Source organism: Doryrhamphus excisus, unplaced genomic scaffold (assembly GCF_037039965.1).
Source record: "Doryrhamphus excisus strain RoL-2023G ecotype Guam unplaced genomic scaffold, RoL_Dexc_Guam_v1.1 HiC_scaffold_30, whole genome shotgun sequence".
NCBI classification, from domain to species: Eukaryota; Metazoa; Chordata; class Actinopteri; order Syngnathiformes; family Syngnathidae; genus Doryrhamphus; species Doryrhamphus excisus.
In genome coordinates this window covers 1-17247 of record NW_027621868.1, presented here as the reverse complement: position 1 = coordinate 17247, position 17247 = coordinate 1, and the positions used below count along the sequence as shown (strand labels likewise).

Here is a 17247-nt window from a genome sequence, read left to right as displayed (position 1 = left end):
AAGGCTGGCCCTTTAAGCTGGCCCTTTAAGGCTGGCCCTTTAAGGCTGGCCCTTTAAGCTGGCCCCTTAAGGCTGGCCCTTTAAGCTGGCCCTCTAAGGCTGGCCCTTTAAGCTGGCCCTCTAAGGCTGGCCCTCTAAGGCTGGCCCTTTAAGGCTTGCCCTTTAAGGCTGGCCCTCTAAGGCTGGCCCTTTAAGCTGGCCCTATAAGGCTGGCCCTTTAAGCTGGCCCTTTAAAGCTGACCCTCTAAGGCTGGCCCTTTAAGCTGGCCCTTTAAGGCTGGCCCTTTAAGCTGGGCCTTTAAGGCTGGCCCTCTAAGGCTGGCCCTTTAAGGCTGGCCCTTTAAGCTGGGCCTTTAAGGCTGGCCCTCTAAGGCTGGCCCTTTAAGGCTGGCCCTCTAAGGCTGGCCCTTTCAGGCCAGAAACATGTAGCAACATGTCAGTCCACTTTACAAAATTTACCGGTAAATAATCCAACACTTATACATCCAATTCAAGATGGCCATCCTTCATAGTTGCAGTAAAAGTTCACTATTGGCATTCATCCCACTCTACTGTCTAGCAATGTGTTTAGCAGTTGAAATATGCATGTGCTGGAAATGGTGTGTTCCTAACGTCCGAGTGTACTCGGAAGATGAAAACTTGAGCTTTGTTGTCCTTCACATTGTCCCGGAACACATTGGGAGCGTTGTCTCCGTCAAAGGCAATATTAGCGACATCTGGTGGAAGAAGGAAGGCAAAGCAATCTCGCTACAACGAGTGAAAGACAGATCGCCATTACAAACAAAAATGCTTTAATTAGTTCATGTCATTAACAGTTCAATTGCTTGGTGGTCATTATATGCACAAGTTAGCGCCAAAATAACCAGTCCGTTTCAATGCGCGCTGTGACATAAGATGCTCATGACGTCAGCGGTCACGTGATGAAATGGTCACCATTTGGAAGCAGTGTGACTCAGGAAGACTTGACACACTTCGAGGCTTCGGGCTCATTTCACCATCTCTACTAAAAACAAATAGTTGATGGAAAAGCAGAAATCATGAAAATAATGCGTGTAACATCTATTCGCCTTCTTACAGTGTGCATGTTCATCGTTTCGTCGCATGCTTGAGCTTCATGGCCAATTTTTACACGGATTTACGCACCACATTTCCCAAAACGGTGGAAACTTTGGGTCTTGGGAGTTAACTCGGAGTTATGAGGGTGTTAGCGGAGCAATGCTGTCACCTAGTGGCGTTATGGCAGTACTGCAGTGATTTCAAATTGTCACTTTGTTCCAACGATTGAGGGAAGGTTGTCATGTAGCTATGATACCTATTAAGTATCCTCCCTGCTGCGTTAGGAACCTTGGGGGCTGGTCTACAATTGGGTGTGGAGGGGGTGAGGGGTTTCCTTGGGGCTACTCCTTTGCCCTCGGCATGGTTCTGGCTCGGTCACCCTTCTATTTTAACCGCACTAGATACAGGCACGGGACCCACCATAGCCCAGCTGTCCTCCACCTTGAACTACTTGACCAACCCATATATTCATACCGTATATAAACCACATAGAGGCCAGCCCTTTGGAGTGGGTCTCTTTAGTTGACTTATTTTTTATTGCATAATATACACAATGCCATTTCATCACACACATGGGTGAGGCGGGCTTGGCTGGGGTTCCAAGCAGCAATTGAAGACAAGGACAATCCTCCATGTCCAAAGCAGGGATGTCAGAGAGCGGGCGGCAGCAAAGATACGTCCAACAGTTGAGAGTCAGTGAAAGGGCTGCTGGAGTACACGACATCCTCGTCTGAGTTTGCAGCAGAGTCGTACAGCATGGGGTCCACGTCGAGATCCAAATGAGTCTCTAGGATGTCATCGCTCAGTCCTGAACCAACCACAAGAAAGACAGAGGAAGCAAAGTGCACAGTACGGGTCAAAGGTCACAACAACTAACCTTACATGAGACGTCAACACACGTTTGTCTCCATGAAGGTACAGTGCATCCGGAAAGTATTCACAGCGCTTCACTTTTTCTACATTTTGTCATGTTACATTCATGTTTTGAATATATTAAAAATAGAAAACCAAAAAAATCACATTTACATAAGTATTCACAGATCTTTCTACAGCTCAATTGGAGTCCACCTGCAGTAAATTCAGTTGATTGGACATGATTTGGAAATACAATAACTGTCTATATAAGGTCCCACAGTTGACTGTGCATGTCAGAGCACAAACGCCAAGCATGAAGTCAAAAGAACTGTCTGTAGACCTGCGAGACAGGATTGTCTTGAGGCACAAATCTGGGGAAGGATACAGAAACATTTCTGCTGCTTTGAAGGTCCCAATGAGCACAGTGGCCCCCATTATTCGACTAGTCAGGATAGAAGGAAAAATGAATGCAGCAATATATAGAGATATCCTGGATGAAAATATTGTGGGACCTTATATAGACAGTTATTATATTTTCCAAATCATGTCCAATCAACTGAATTTACTGCAGGTGGACTCCAATTACGCTGTAGAAAGATCTCAAGGATGATCAGTGGAAAAAAGATGCACCTGAGCTCAATTTTGAGCTTCATGGCAAAGGCTGTGACTACTTATGTAAATGTGATTTTTTGTTTTCTATTTTTAATAAATTCAAAAAAGTAAAAAAAAAACTTTTTCACATTGTCATAATGGAGTATTTTAGGTAAGAGATTAAATTAATACAATTGGGAATGAGGCTGTAACTTGACAAAATGTGGAAAAAGTGAAGCGCTGTGAATACTTTCCGGATGTACTGTATGTGCCCTGGGATTGGCTGGCCACCGGTCCAGGGTGTACCCCGCCTCTCGCCCCAAATCAGGCTCCAGCATACCCCCACCCTAGTGAGGATAAGAGACATAGAAAATGAATGAATAACTAAACCATGTTGGTGTCATTCAACAGCTGTACTGTAATCTTACCTTGTCTAAGCTGTTGGGACCAAATTCTTGAGCGTCAACATCCTTCAGTATTCTGTTAAATGGATGGTCAAATTTATATCTGGCCCTAACGAGCCCTAGCCAGCCCTAAAGAGCCCTGGCCCCAACTCGCCCTAGCCAGCCCTGGCCCCAACTCGCCCTAGCCCCAACTCGCCCTAGCCAGCCCTGGCCCCAACTCGCCCTAACTCGCCCTAGCCAGCCCTAACTCGGCCCTAAAACCCTCCTCCAACCATAGCCCTAAAACCCTAACCCAAACATTCAAACGAGATCTATGTTGACTACTTACCCAACGGCGCAGCGCAGACTACTCATGTTTCCTTCGGTTAGCTGGTCCGTTGATACCACCATTCTCTGCCAGTCTGTCTTCTTCCTCTTTTGTTTCAAGTGTAAGAAGGCTGGGGGGGCTGGGGCGAGGGAGTGGGGGGCTGGGGTGTGGGACGGGGGAGGCTGGGCCTAAATGTAGAAGGCTGGGGGGCTCGGGGACTGGGGTGTGGAAGGCTGGGCCCAAATGAGGAAGGCAGGGGGTGAGGGAGGGGGGAGGCTGCTATTTCTACTTGCTATGTACTGCCAACTAGGGGTCACTTTAAAGTAATGCTATTCTACTCGGTAAATACCACCATCTCGTGGTCACTTTAATGGACTGCTGCTTCCAACAATGCAATCTCAATGGGCGACGTTTTTCGCCAGTAACTCCCCAACGAAAGGTCGTATAAACATAGAACCGACTTCTGCCTACACAAATTCAGCTGCAAGCTTTCCGTTGAGACCCCCAAGCCAAACAAACTTGGGTGCCCTCATTCCATCCCAAGACCTGCAAAACATCCTTACCGCCAAAGGACAAAACCCCTGAGACTCCAGCGCTACCCCCTGGGTCAGCACCCAGCGCAAACGCACGAGGAAAGAGAAAAACCTTGACCAAGGTCAGCCACCGGGAGAGGAATCCGGCGATTACGGTGACCAGCTGTCCCTGCTCTTGGATCTGATGGCGCGAGGGGAATCGGTTCCCCCCACTCCCCCACCAACCCGGGCCACAGAGGCCCTTCGGCGTTGGGAGTCAGAATTCGCTTTCTGTTGAGAACCCTAAGAAATTGAAAAATAGAATCCAGGAATATGAACCTGTAAAACCTGTAAAACCTCATCCCAAGACCTGCAAAACATGCTTACCGCCGAAGGACAAAACCCCTGAGACTCCAGCGCTACCGCACGAGTAAAGAGAAAAACCTCGACCAAGGTCAGCCACCGGGAGAGGAATCCGACCATTACGGTGACCAGCTGTCCCTGCTCTTGGATCTGATGGCGCGAGGGGAATTGGTTCCCCCCACTCCCCCACCAACCCGGGCCACAGAGGCCCTTCGGCGTTGGGAGTCAGAATTCGCTTTCCGTTGAGAACCCTAAGAAAGTGAAACCTGTGAAACCTGTGAAACCTGTGAAACCTGTGAAACCTGTGAAACCTGTGAAACCTGTGAAAACCTGTGAAAACCTGTGAAAACCTGTGAAAACCTGTGAAAACCTGTGAAAACCTGTGAAAACCTGTGAAAACCTGTGAAACCCTGTGAAACCCTGTGAAACCCTGTGAAAACCTGTAAAACCTGTAAAACCTGTAAAACCTGTAAATCCTTATCCCAAGACCTGCAAAACATCCTTACCGCCGAAGGACAAAACCCCTGAGACTCCAGCGCTACCGCACGAGTAAAGAGAAAAACCTCGACCAAGGTCAGCCACCGGGAGAGGAATCCGACGATTACGGTGACCAGCTGTCCCTGCTCTTGGATCTGATGGCGCGAGGGGAATCGGTTCCCCCCACTCCCCCACCAACCCAGGCCACAGAGGCCCTTCGGCGTTGGGAGTCAGAATTCGCTTTCCGTTGAGAACCCTAGAGAAATTGAAAAATAGAATCCAGGAATATGAACCTGTAAAACCACCCGCACAAAACGAAGATCCGCCACCGACAAACCCTGACATCCAAGGATTGGAACAAGATTTGGAGGAACCCTCCACCTCTGGGAACCCTCCACCTCTGGGACGCCGGAAGGCCATCCATCCCAACCACTTCTCTTCGTTCTCGGCTCGATCCAACAGTTGCCGGGGCCTGCCTGGATGCCGGTATCCAAACAGAACCAGAGGTATCCTCATCCCAAGACCTGCAAGACCTGCAAAACATCCTTACCGCCGAAGGACAAAACCCCTGAGACTCCAGCGCTACCCCCTGGGTCAGCACCCAGCGCAAACGCACGAGTAAAGAGAAAAACCTCGACCAAGGTCAGCCACCGGGAGAGGAATCCGACGATTACGGTGACCAGCTGTCCCTGCTCTTGGATCAGATGGCGCGAGGGGAATCGGTTACCCCCCGGTCCCCTACCAACTCGGACCACATAGGCCCTTTGCTGTTGGGAGTCAGAATTTGCTTGACGACGCCCCACTACTTACGCCACCAAGGGAGTCACCTGCGGAAAAAGGCCAATGGGAAGATATACTGGCGGACATCAGCTTCGACAGCTCTATGTCCGGCTCAATCGGCGGGAGCCAAAAGCAACTGGTCCAGCGTCATCGGCACACCACCAGGAAAATGGTTGATTGGCAACTTGCCGTGCGGAAGAGATTCGTCATCCTGGGAGATTCCAGTTTCCACCAAATGACTTCCCAGACCTGCAGGTGGACAGCTTTCCGGGGGACACCTTCAGGAATGCCAAGGATCTTCTTGCCAACGCAATCGTTCCCACAAAGGTGGAAAAACTGGTGTTGTCCTTCGGGATCAACAGAAGAACCTGGAAGCACAAACACCCCACCTTTGCTAACTTGTGACTATTGTCAGGAGAAGACAGCATGAACATTTCAGTGCATCCTAACCCTTCCATTGGTTAAGACGGGGAGAAGAACCCAGAGTTGAAGCTGCAGATACTGTTTTTGCCCCACAGGCCTGGTGTGAGTGGAGAGCGCTAGCAAGGCTGGCCTTCATCCAGCCTGTAGAAGACAGCACAAACACTTCAGTTCATCCTAACCCCTGACTCCAACCCCGGACCCTAACCCTGGTTGTCAACGGGGGATCATCACTTGTGGTTAATACAAAAATATATATAATTATATTATATATTTATAGATATATAAATACAAAAATAGGGGTCACTGTAATCTACTGCTGTTTCTACTTGGTATGTACCGCCAACTAGTGGTCATCATGCACGTCACATGGCCTACTACAATTTGAGCTTGCAAGTGCAGTAATATCAGAACTGAAAATGACAGATGAGCACAAACTGACAACATGTACATTGTGCAAATGTGGCAAACTAATACATTTCAATGACTCGCGTGGCAAAGAACACTTTCTGGCAGTGTGATCTGGACAATTCTAAATGGGACAGGAAGACAATGGTTGAGAGAAGTTAACAAGGGACACTTCCTATAATTATTGTTTTTGCACAGGTAAATGCTTTGTGGTCAACATTCACCCACCAACTGTAAAATACAATTTCAGGTCAAATTCACAATTTTAGCACAAACTATATACTAGCTATGACTGTACAGCCAGCATAGATGTTCAACAATGGGTGACTTTTTCTCTCCTAAGACTCCTAACTCTCTTCTAAGTTATGACATATGCACTCACACACATCAACTGATGAGATGATAATTAAACTCATTGAATCCCTGAAAGCAACACATCAAGCTGTTGAGTAACACTATCATAAACAAGACCAAAAAAAATGTCCCTACTTAAATGACTGGGGTCAATATCTGGCACCATAGTACTACTGCACCTTTGTTTATTTAACTAACTAAACCAGGTTTAACTAACTATAAACGTTAGCTAAACCATTTGTTAGCTAGAAGGTTAGCCAAAACACTTGTTAGCTAGAACATTAGCACAGTTCAAACAGGCACTTTTGCAAATTTACCATTGGCTTAGCTCACAATACGTCTGTGGTAATGTTGGTTTAATACGAGAATATTACATGATAGAGATAAAGACATGCTACTCACCAGTGACGAAAGCGCACTGCTGCCGTCGGCGGGGTTTGAAAGAAATTCAAAATAAAAGCGCGCGCGCTAAAAATGTACAATAACGTCATACCATTTGTCAACAACATTCCAGCACATGAGGAGCAAATTGCCAGCACATGTCAACAACAACAAAATATAATCATTCACAAAAACAGGACTGGGGCTGCTCTTGGATCAGCTCACCTTGTACAGTATCTACAGTTAATGTCTATAGATACCGTGTTATTAGGAAAATATAGCCAGCCGAAAGCATGTTGATTGTGAGTATGCTCAAAGACAATGTCACTAGAAAAGTCTGATGCAAGACTCCCTTGGTGCACTCTACTTTTATGGCGTTCAATGAAGAGTAGACATTTGTGCTAACTCTAGCACCATGTGTTGTGTCTATTTAAAAGTTAAATGATCTGGTTAGATAATTATTTTATATACTATACCTCTGTCTCGTTCTTTTTTAAGTGTGATCTTATGTGACTGAGGAGTACAGACTGAAAATGGTTGCTCAGATGTGCATAAAGGACACTAAAAAGTCACAATTAAGTATGATATCTTGACAGGTGACTACTCAGTGCACCAAGTGTCTGAAATGTGCACATGCAATCATCATGGAGGCATGGGAGGGGGCTCATTTTTGAAAAGTGGTTGTGCTGCAATCTACAGTGTTTAAATAGATGTTCTAGTGGTAAAAAAAAAAGCTGAACAGAACTTACAGTGCCGAGTCACGTTCGTTGCAGCAACCTGAAAACACATACACAAAATATTAGACAGGGCACCACTTTTGAAGTTTAAACCTCTGTCAGAGCTAGCAAAGTACAACAGAACACACCGACATTGCTTCAAACAATATTATGTGTGTTAGCCTGTTAAACTATTCAATCTGCAACATTTTACACACACACACTGAATGTTGAACCTGAATTTGCCAACAAATAGTTTAACGTCTGTCACCCCCTTGTGACAGCTCTTAGTTTTCCTCAGTTCCTCGTTCATGCCCTTGTTTTGTATTTCCTTCCTGTGTTGCTCTGCTGTGTTTTCAGTTGATGTCCATTATCTCCCGCACCTGTTTCTCATTATTTGTGATGCCTATTTGGTTCAGGTGCGCGCTCCTTTCTTTGTTGGGTCATTGATGTTGTTTTCTCTGTTGAACATGCTAGTGCGTTGGTCTGCTGCATAGTATCAACAATAAATGCCTTTTTACCTGCTATTGGGTCCTCATCTCTGCATCCTGGGGTCGTGCCGTAAAGCTCCCAAGCCGGAACGTGACAACCTCTCTGTGCTAACCACAAAAAAGAAAATTAATTATCTAACCAGATCATTTAACTTTGAGACAGACAACATGTGGTGCTAAAGTTAGCTTTCTGCTTGTTTAAAGCATCGGCAGCTTACCGGAGCAAAGGTAGCTTAACACACAGCCAGTGCAATCCTAGCCTCAAGAGGCTGACACTGCACTTCCTGCAAGCCCTCCAAAATGCACGCCAGGTCCTCAACAACCAACCCCGCTGCAAATTAAAACAACCATGGCTGCGGTCACATGATGCACCGTCACCGGTACACGCCCAGTAATTTTATGCCTACCTTTCACATACGCTGCTGATGGCACGACAGACCAGAGCCCGCCACCGGAGCGCGCCAACACAGCCTCGACAGGTGAACAGCAAGGAACAATGAGCGCCCCGGTGACGCCAAGACCCATCAATAACCCTGGCACCGCCTCGCAATCGAGCCCCAACAGCTGATGCCAATTCAGGTGGAAGCGCAACAACGCTCAACCTACCAAAAATGCTGCACATGTAATTCATGTGGCAGCAAGAATATCTGTATTCATTAGTGCAGTTCATTAGTGGAGTGGAGTATTTTGAGGTAAGAGATTAAATTAATACAATTTGGAATGAGGCTGTAACTTGACAAAATGTGGAAAAAGTGAAGCGCTGTGAATACTTTCCGGATGCACTGTATGTGCCCTGGGATTGGCTGGCCACCGGTCCAGGGTGTACCCCGCCTCTCGCCCCAAATCAGGCTCCAGCATACCCCAACCCTAGTGAGGATAAGACATAGAAAAGAGTTTCTACCGGAGTGTCCACCAAACTTGACCTAAGAACCCAATGTAGCATGAAAACCAAATAAGACCTGAGACTAGTGTGCTTGGATATACGCAGCGCTCACTTTTGCATCACATCTGCCTCCCGTTTCTGCTGCTCAGTCGAGCGGTCGGAGTCTTTGGAAGTGAATTTAGCCTCATGATCACCACGAGGACATTTGCTCGGAATCAGCATCTGCAACAATTGCATGTGAAGTCTGGTGCGAGTTAAGACTAGAATGAGAGATCGCCTACCTTGAGTTCAGCTCGAAGAAGAATCTGACTCTCTGGGGAGGCGCCATCCAGATGGAACCACTGATCCAGGACCAGTTCTGGTTCCGAGAGCAGCTCTCTGATTGGGACGACTAAGGAACCCATGGGCAACGTCCAGCTGTGAGAGAGCTGGAGAAACAAAGTGTAAAGGTAGTAATACAAGTCAAGTTTGTTGATATCACATGGTGGAAATACTAAAAATAATATTGTTAACTTACCTTGACAACAACATTCTCTTCTCTAGGGTCATGAACCAGGAAGCAGAACGCCTCATTCCACTGAGGTGATGTCGTGCGATCACACACCTACAGCAAAGATGGACGTGTTAGTCCCGGATGCCAATACCCTGGTTATTATTTGGCTAGTTGCCACGCTTAGTAGTCTCACAGTAGTTTTGTGGGATGTTTTTCCAAGAAGCATATCCGCTCCCACTTTTGGCTCTTTTCCACTCTTTTCCACCTGTTGACACGCCACATGGGTCATAATAAAACACAGATCATGCCTCCTCAGTACCTCCTCGACTCACTTACTGGTAAACCATCTGCTTGTTCGATGAAGACAAACAAAAGTCCCACAGATGGAACGGCTTTGTTCTGGTAGGACTGCCTGGAGTAGAACTTGAGAATCTGAAGAGAATGGTTCGATATTAGTATTTTTTATAGTTGAATGAAGCATTAGTACGCTTTTTCTTCTTCTGGAAGCACCCCCCTTATCCAGTTGGTCTGCCTCCGAGGCTGTTGGAAGCCATTCCAGGATCAGGTGAACGCGACCTGACTTGACATCACTGAGCGTGTACTGATACACTGATACATAAAACACACACAATCCTTTGAATGCTTGAACAATTCAATGACAATAATATAAGCCGTTTCCATACCTGATCCGTGTACTGAGAATCAATTATGTCCTTCAGTTTGACCTTCAGCCTGCATGTTGAGAAACATGACAATTATTTCAACCACTTGATAATGGAATGGATTTCTTTTCTCTAATTCATGTTTATTTTTATTTATTTACACTGCAATATTTGATATTTATACATATATATTTAATATCATTTGCGTTCTACATGAATGTTCTAAATGATTCCAACCATATCAAATTCTACAACCTGTCTTTAATATACTGTAAGTGTGTGACATAATTTTTCTTGTGAATCGGACAATAAAGTGTAGATAAAGGAGGATGGCGGTGCTCTTCTCAATACTGGCATCGCTGCGCTGGAGGTAGTAAGCAGTATTATCAAGCAGTTGCAGTATGTGACAGTATCGATAATAACAACACTACTAATGTGTACTGGAAGCAGTACCTTCCCATAAAGTCATCCTTCATGTCCATGTCTTTATCAAACACCTCCAGATGTAACCTGATGGAGCAACAAAACTCATCATTTATCATCTGGTACATGTATTCATAATGTGACGAGTTGCTACTTTACTGTGGCCAGCAAGCTTTCTACAAATGGATTAAGGATTAAATATTCTAAAACAAAAGATGCAGATTGGGCATTGATACTTTTATGTTGAAAGAACTCAATTGTACATCAATAACTCCTGTAACCACAAATCTCACTCTCTCAATTTCTGCGGCAGTTTTTCCTTGTGTATGGAAGGCATCAGCTGTCATTCAATATATAAGAACGTAGATCCTTGTCCGTTTCCAATTTCAAACCAATCTTCGACTTGAAAAAAGGTTTTGACACTGTAAAGCATAGAATAACCTAAACCATGTTGGTGTCATTCAACAGCTGTACTGTAATCTTACCTTGTCTAAGCTGTTGGGACCAAATTCTTGAGCGTCAACATCCTTCAGTATTCTGTTAAATGGATGGAGAATGCTGCACATGTAATTCATGTGGCAGCCAGAATATCTGTATTCATTAGTGCAGTCCAAAAAAGGAAAAGCAAGGCGATGGGGGCAGAAGGCATACCATGGAGCAGTCCAGAGACAAAAGAACTCCCAAAATCAGCTGGAGGAGGTCGCGGTCCACTGGGCAGTACACTGAAAAAAAATTTGGAGTGCCATTTACTTGAGCAAAGCTAGGTAACAATTTGCACGCACAATTCCCAAGCAACTTTTCCTTGGGAAATACTCTGGTCAAATTTACTTTTTTTGAATGAAAGAGGTACTCTTTGCTAGTAAATTTGACCCCAAACTACCTTTGAATCTACTTCAAAATCCATATAAATGTACTCGCTTTTCAGGATTGTTTAACTAGTTTTCCCTGACTTTATTTGGAGCAATTTATAAGTAATATTTACATGATTTAAGCTACCACCTACACCACTTTTCTAATATGATTGTGTAGTATTTTTTAAGATGGCCTTCTTTGAATGAAATGATCTTAACACATCTTCTACAAAACATTATTTCAAACCAGAACAGCTTCACTGCATTTGTACTAAAGCTGTATTTACTTCCAGATGACGGTGCACAAAAACGCAACACAGCCACAGGTTGAGGTACCTGTGAAATTAATTCAACATTTCATAACTAAACCAAAGACCTGGGATTTATTCCCTTAATTGGGAATCGTATTATTAGAATGATTATTTTTTGACTTCCACTTTCCTCATGCAGGTATGGACTTCCCACACTAGTGTGCCAGTCGCCTCCTTCTGGACTTTTGGTGTCTACTATACAGTCAATTGGAGTCCACCTGCAGTAAATTCAGTTGATTGGACATGATTTGGAAATATAATAACCTTTTTCACATTGTCATAATGGAGTATTTTGAGGTAAGAGATTAAATTAATACAATTTGGAATGAGGCTGTAACTTGACAAAATGTGGAAAAAGTGAAGCGCTGTGAATACTTTCCGGATGCGCTGTATGTGCCCTGGGATTGGCTGGCCACCGGTCCAGGGTGTACCCCGCCTCTCGCCCCAAATCAGGCTCCAGCATACCCCCACCCTAGTGAGGATAAGAGACATAGAAAATGAATGAATAACTAAACCATGTTGGTGTCATTCAACAGCTGTACTGTAATCTTACCTTGTCTAAGCTGTTGGGACCAAATTCTTGAGCGTCAACATCCTTCAGTATTCTGTTAAATGGATGGTCAAATTTATATCTGGCCCTAACGAGCCCTAGCCAGCCCTAAAGAGCCCTGGCCCCAACTCGCCCTAGCCAGCCCTGGCCCCAACTCGCCCTAGCCAGCCCTGGCCCCAACTCGCCCTAGCCCCAACTCGCCCTAGCCAGCCCTGGCCCCAACTCGCCCTAACTCGCCCTAGCCAGCCCTAAAGAGCCCTGGCCCCAACTCGCCCTAGCCAGCCCTAACTCGGCCCTAAAACCCTCCTCCAACCATAGCCCTAAAACCCTAACCCAAACATTCAAACGAGATCTATGTTGACTACTTACCCAACGGCGCAGCGCAGACTACTCATGTTTCCTTCGGTTAGCTGGTCCGTTGATACCACCATTCTCTGCCAGTCTGTCTTCCTCTTTTGTTTCAACGCTCCAAGGCGTATTACTGCCCTCCACAGGTTGGGCACAAGTGTAAGAAGGCTGGGGGGGCTGGGGCGAGGGAGTGGGGGGCTGGGGTGTGGGACGGGGGAGGCTGGGCCTAAATGTAGAAGGCTGGGGGGGCTCGGGGACTGGGGTGTGGAAGGCTGGGCCCAAATGAGGAAGGCAGGGGGTGAGGGAGGGGGGGGGCTGCTATTTCTACTTGCTATGTACTGCCAACTAGGGGTCACTTTAAAGTAATGCTATTCTACTCGGTAAATACCACCATCTCGTGGTCACTTTAATGGACTGCTGCTTCCAACAATGCAATCTCAATGGGCGACGTTTTTCGCCAGTAACTCCCCAACGAAAGGTCGTATAAACATAGAACCGACTTCTGCCTACACAAATTCAGCTGCAAGCTTTCCGTTGAGACCCCCAAGCCAAACAAACTTGGGTGCCCTCATTCCATCCCAAGACCTGCAAAACATCCTTACCGCCAAAGGACAAAACCCCTGAGACTCCAGCGCTACCCCCTGGGTCAGCACCCAGCGCAAACGCACGAGGAAAGAGAAAAACCTTGACCAAGGTCAGCCACCGGGAGAGGAATCCGGCGATTACGGTGACCAGCTGTCCCTGCTCTTGGATCTGATGGCGCGAGGGGAATCGGTTCCCCCCACCAACCCGGGCCACAGAGGCCCTTCGGCGTTGGGAGTCAGAATTCGCTTTCTGTTGAGAACCCTAAGAAATTGAAAAATAGAATCCAGGAATATGAACCTGTAAAACCTGTAAAACCTCATCCCAAGACCTGCAAAACATGCTTACCGCCGAAGGACAAAACCCCTGAGACTCCAGCGCTACCGCACGAGTAAAGAGAAAAACCTCGACCAAGGTCAGCCACCGGGAGAGGAATCCGACGATTACGGTGACCAGCTGTCCCTGCTCTTGGATCTGATGGCGCGAGGGGAATCGGTTCCCCCCACTCCCCCACCAACCCAGGCCACAGAGGCCCTTCGGCGTTGGGAGTCAGAATTCGCTTTCCGTTGAGAACCCTAAGAAATTGAAAAATAGAATCCAGGAATATGAACCCTGTGAACCCTGTAAAACCTGTAAAACCTGTAAAACCTGTAAAACCTGTAAAACCTGTAAAACCTGTAAAACCTGTAAAACCTGTAAAACCTGTAAATCCTTATCCCAAGACCTGCAAAACATCCTTACCACCGAAGGACAAAACCCCTGAGACTCCAGCGCTACCGCACGAGTAAAGAGAAAAACCTCGACCAAGGTCAGCCACCGGGAGAGGAATCCGACGATTACGGTGACCAGCTGTCCCTGCTCTTGGATCTGATGGCGCGAGGGGAATCGGTTCCCCCCACTCCCCCACCAACCCAGGCCACAGAGGCCCTTCGGCGTTGGGAGTCAGAATTCGCTTTCCGTTGAGAACCCTAAGAAATTGAAAAATAGAATCCAGGAATATGAACCCTGTGAACCCTGTAAAACCTGTAAAACCTGTAAATCCTCATCCCAAGACCTGCAAAACATCCTTACCGCCGAAGGACAAAACCCCTGAGACTCCAGCGCTACCGCACGAGGAAAGAGAAAAACCTCGACCAAGGTCAGCCACCGGGAGAGGAATCCGACGATTACGGTGACCAGCTGTCCCTGCTCTTGGATCTGATGGCGCGAGGGGAATCGGTTCCCCCCACTCCCCCACCAACCCAGGCCACAGAGGCCCTTCGGCATTGGGAGTCAGAATTCGCTTTCCGTTGAGAACCCTAGAGAAATTGAAAAATAGAATCCAGGAATATGAACCTGTAAAACCACCCGCACAAAACGAAGATCCGCCACCGACAAACCCTGACATCCAAGGATTGGAACAAGATTTGGAGGAACCCTCCACCTCTGGGAACCCTCCACCTCTGGGACGCCGGAAGGCCATCCATCCCAACCACTTCTCTTCGTTCTCGGCTCGATCCAACAGTTGCCGGGGCCTGCCTGGATGCCGGTATCCAAACAGAACCAGAGGTATCCTCATCCCAAGACCTGCAAGACCTGCAAAACATCCTTACCGCCGAAGGACAAAACCCCTGAGACTCCAGCGCTACCCCCTGGGTCAGCACCCAGCGCAAACGCACGAGGAAAGAGAAAAACCTCGACCAAGGTCAGCCACCGGGAGAGGAATCCGACGATTACGGTGACCAGCTGTCCCTGCTCTTGGATCAGATGGCGCGAGGGGAATCGGTTACCCCCCGGTCCCCTACCAACTCGGACCACATAGGCCCTTTGCTGTTGGGAGTCAGAATTTGCTTGACGACGCCCCACTACTTACGCCACCAAGGGAGTCACCTGCGGAAAAAGGCCAATGGGAAGATATACTGGCGGACATCAGCTTCGACAGCTCTATGTCCGGCTCAATCGGCGGGAGCCAAAAGCAACTGGTCCAGCGTCATCGGCACACCACCAGGAAAATGGTTGATTGGCAGACATAGAAAAGAGTTTCTACCGGAGTGTCCACCAAACTTGACCTAAGAACCCAATGTAGCATGAAAACCAAATAAGACCTGAGACTAGTGTGCTTGGATATACGCAGCGCTCACTTTTGCATCACATCTGCCTCCCGTTTCTGCTGCTCAGTCGAGCGGTCGGAGTCTTTGGAAGTGAATTTAGCCTCATGATCACCACGAGGACATTTGCTCGGAATCAGCATCTGCAACAATTGCATGTGAAGTCTGGTGCAAGTTAAGACTAGAATGAGAGATCGCCTACCTTGAGTTCAGCTCGAAGAAGAATCTGACTCTCTGGGGAGGCGCCATCCAGATGGAACCACTGATCCAGGACCAGTTCTGGTTCCGAGAGCAGCTCTCTGATTGGGACGACTAAGGAACCCATGGGCAACGTCCAGCTGTGAGAGAGCTGGAGAAACAAAGTGTAAAGGTAGTAATACAAGTCAAGTTTGTTGATATCACATGGTGGAAATACTAAAAATAATATTGTTAACTTACCTTGACAACAACATTCTCTTCTCTAGGGTCATGAACCAGGAAGCAGAACGCCTCATTCCACTGAGGTGATGTCGTGCGATCACACACCTACAGCAAAGATGGACGTGTTAGTCCCGGATGCCAATACCCTGGTTATTATTTGGCTAGTTGCCACGCTTAGTAGTCTCACAGTAGTTTTGTGGGATGTTTTTCCAAGAAGCATATCCGCTCCCACTTTTGGCTCTTTTCCACTCTTTTCCACCTGTTGACACGCCACATGGGTCATAATAAAACACAGATCATGCCTCCTCAGTACCTCCTCGACTCACTTACTGGTAAACCATCTGCTTGTTCGATGAAGACAAACAAAAGTCCCACAGATGGAACGGCTTTGTTCTGGTAGGACTGCCTGGAGTAGAACTTGAGAATCTGAAGAGAATGGTTCGATATTAGTATTTTTTATAGTTGAATGAAGCATTAGTACGCTTTTTCTTCTTCTGGAAGCACCCCCCTTATCCAGTTGGTCTGCCTCCGAGGCTGTTGGAAGCCATTCCAGGATCAGGTGAACGCGACCTGACTTGACATCACTGAGCGTGTACTGATACACTGATACATAAAACACACACAATCCTTTGAATGCTTGAACAATTCAATGACAATAATATAAGCCGTTTCCATACCTGATCCGTGTACTGAGAATCAATTATGTCCTTCAGTTTGACCTTCAGCCTGCATGTTGAGAAACATGACAATTATTTCAACCACTTGATAATGGAATGGATTTCTTTTCTCTAATTCATGTTTATTTTTATTTATTTACACTGCAATATTTGATATTTATACATATATATTTAATATCATTTGCGTTCTACATGAATGTTCTAAATGATTCCAACCATATCAAATTCTACAACCTGTCTTTAATATACTGTAAGTGTGTGACATAATTTTTCTTGTGAATCGGACAATAAAGTGTAGATAAAGGAGGATGGCGGTGCTCTTCTCAATACTGATACATTGATACTTTTATGTTGAAAGAACTCAATTGTACATCAATAACTCCTGTAACCACAAATCTCACTCTCTCAATTTCTGCGGCAGTTTTTCCTTGTGTATGGAAGGCATCAGCTGTCATTCAATATATAAGAACGTAGATCCTTGTCCGTTTCCAATTTCAAACCAATCTTCGACTTGAAAAAAGGTTTTGACACTGTAAAGCATAGAATAACCTAAACCATGTTGGTGTCATTCAACAGCTGTACTGTAATCTTACCTTGTCTAAGCTGTTGGGACCAAATTCTTGAGCGTCAACATCCTTCAGTATTCTGTTAAATGGATGGAGAATGCTGCACATGTAATTCATGTGGCAGCCAGAATATCTGTATTCATTAGTGCAGTCCAAAAAAGGAAAAGCAAGGCGATGGGGGCGAAGGCATACCATGGAGCAGTCCAGAGACAAAAGAACTCCCAAAAACAGCTGGAGGAGGTCGCGGTCCACTGGGCAGTGCTCTGAAAAAAAATTTGG

At 46.3% G+C, this 17247-nt stretch overlaps 3 long non-coding RNA genes across 3 annotated transcripts; all 3 read right to left on the bottom strand.

Annotated features, from left to right (window-relative positions):
* Positions 1-774: 774 nt before the first annotated feature.
* LOC144898038 (uncharacterized) lies at positions 775-2652 on the bottom strand. Its single transcript, XR_013626976.1, has 2 exons — positions 1934-2652; positions 775-1864 (listed from the first exon to the last, which is right to left on the bottom strand). It is a non-coding gene; the product is annotated as an uncharacterized LOC144898038 (long non-coding RNA).
* A 1949-nt stretch (positions 2653-4601) lies between these two features.
* LOC144898037 (uncharacterized) lies at positions 4602-8214 on the bottom strand. The gene is made up of 3 exons (XR_013626975.1): positions 8146-8214; positions 5796-7685; positions 4602-5713 (listed from the first exon to the last, which is right to left on the bottom strand). It is a non-coding gene; the product is annotated as an uncharacterized LOC144898037 (long non-coding RNA).
* A 3051-nt stretch (positions 8215-11265) lies between these two features.
* LOC144898039 (uncharacterized) lies at positions 11266-13590 on the bottom strand. Its single transcript, XR_013626977.1, has 3 exons — positions 12292-13590; positions 12114-12210; positions 11266-11298 (listed from the first exon to the last, which is right to left on the bottom strand). It is a non-coding gene; the product is annotated as an uncharacterized LOC144898039 (long non-coding RNA).
* Between the last annotated feature and the right edge of the window lie 3657 nt (positions 13591-17247).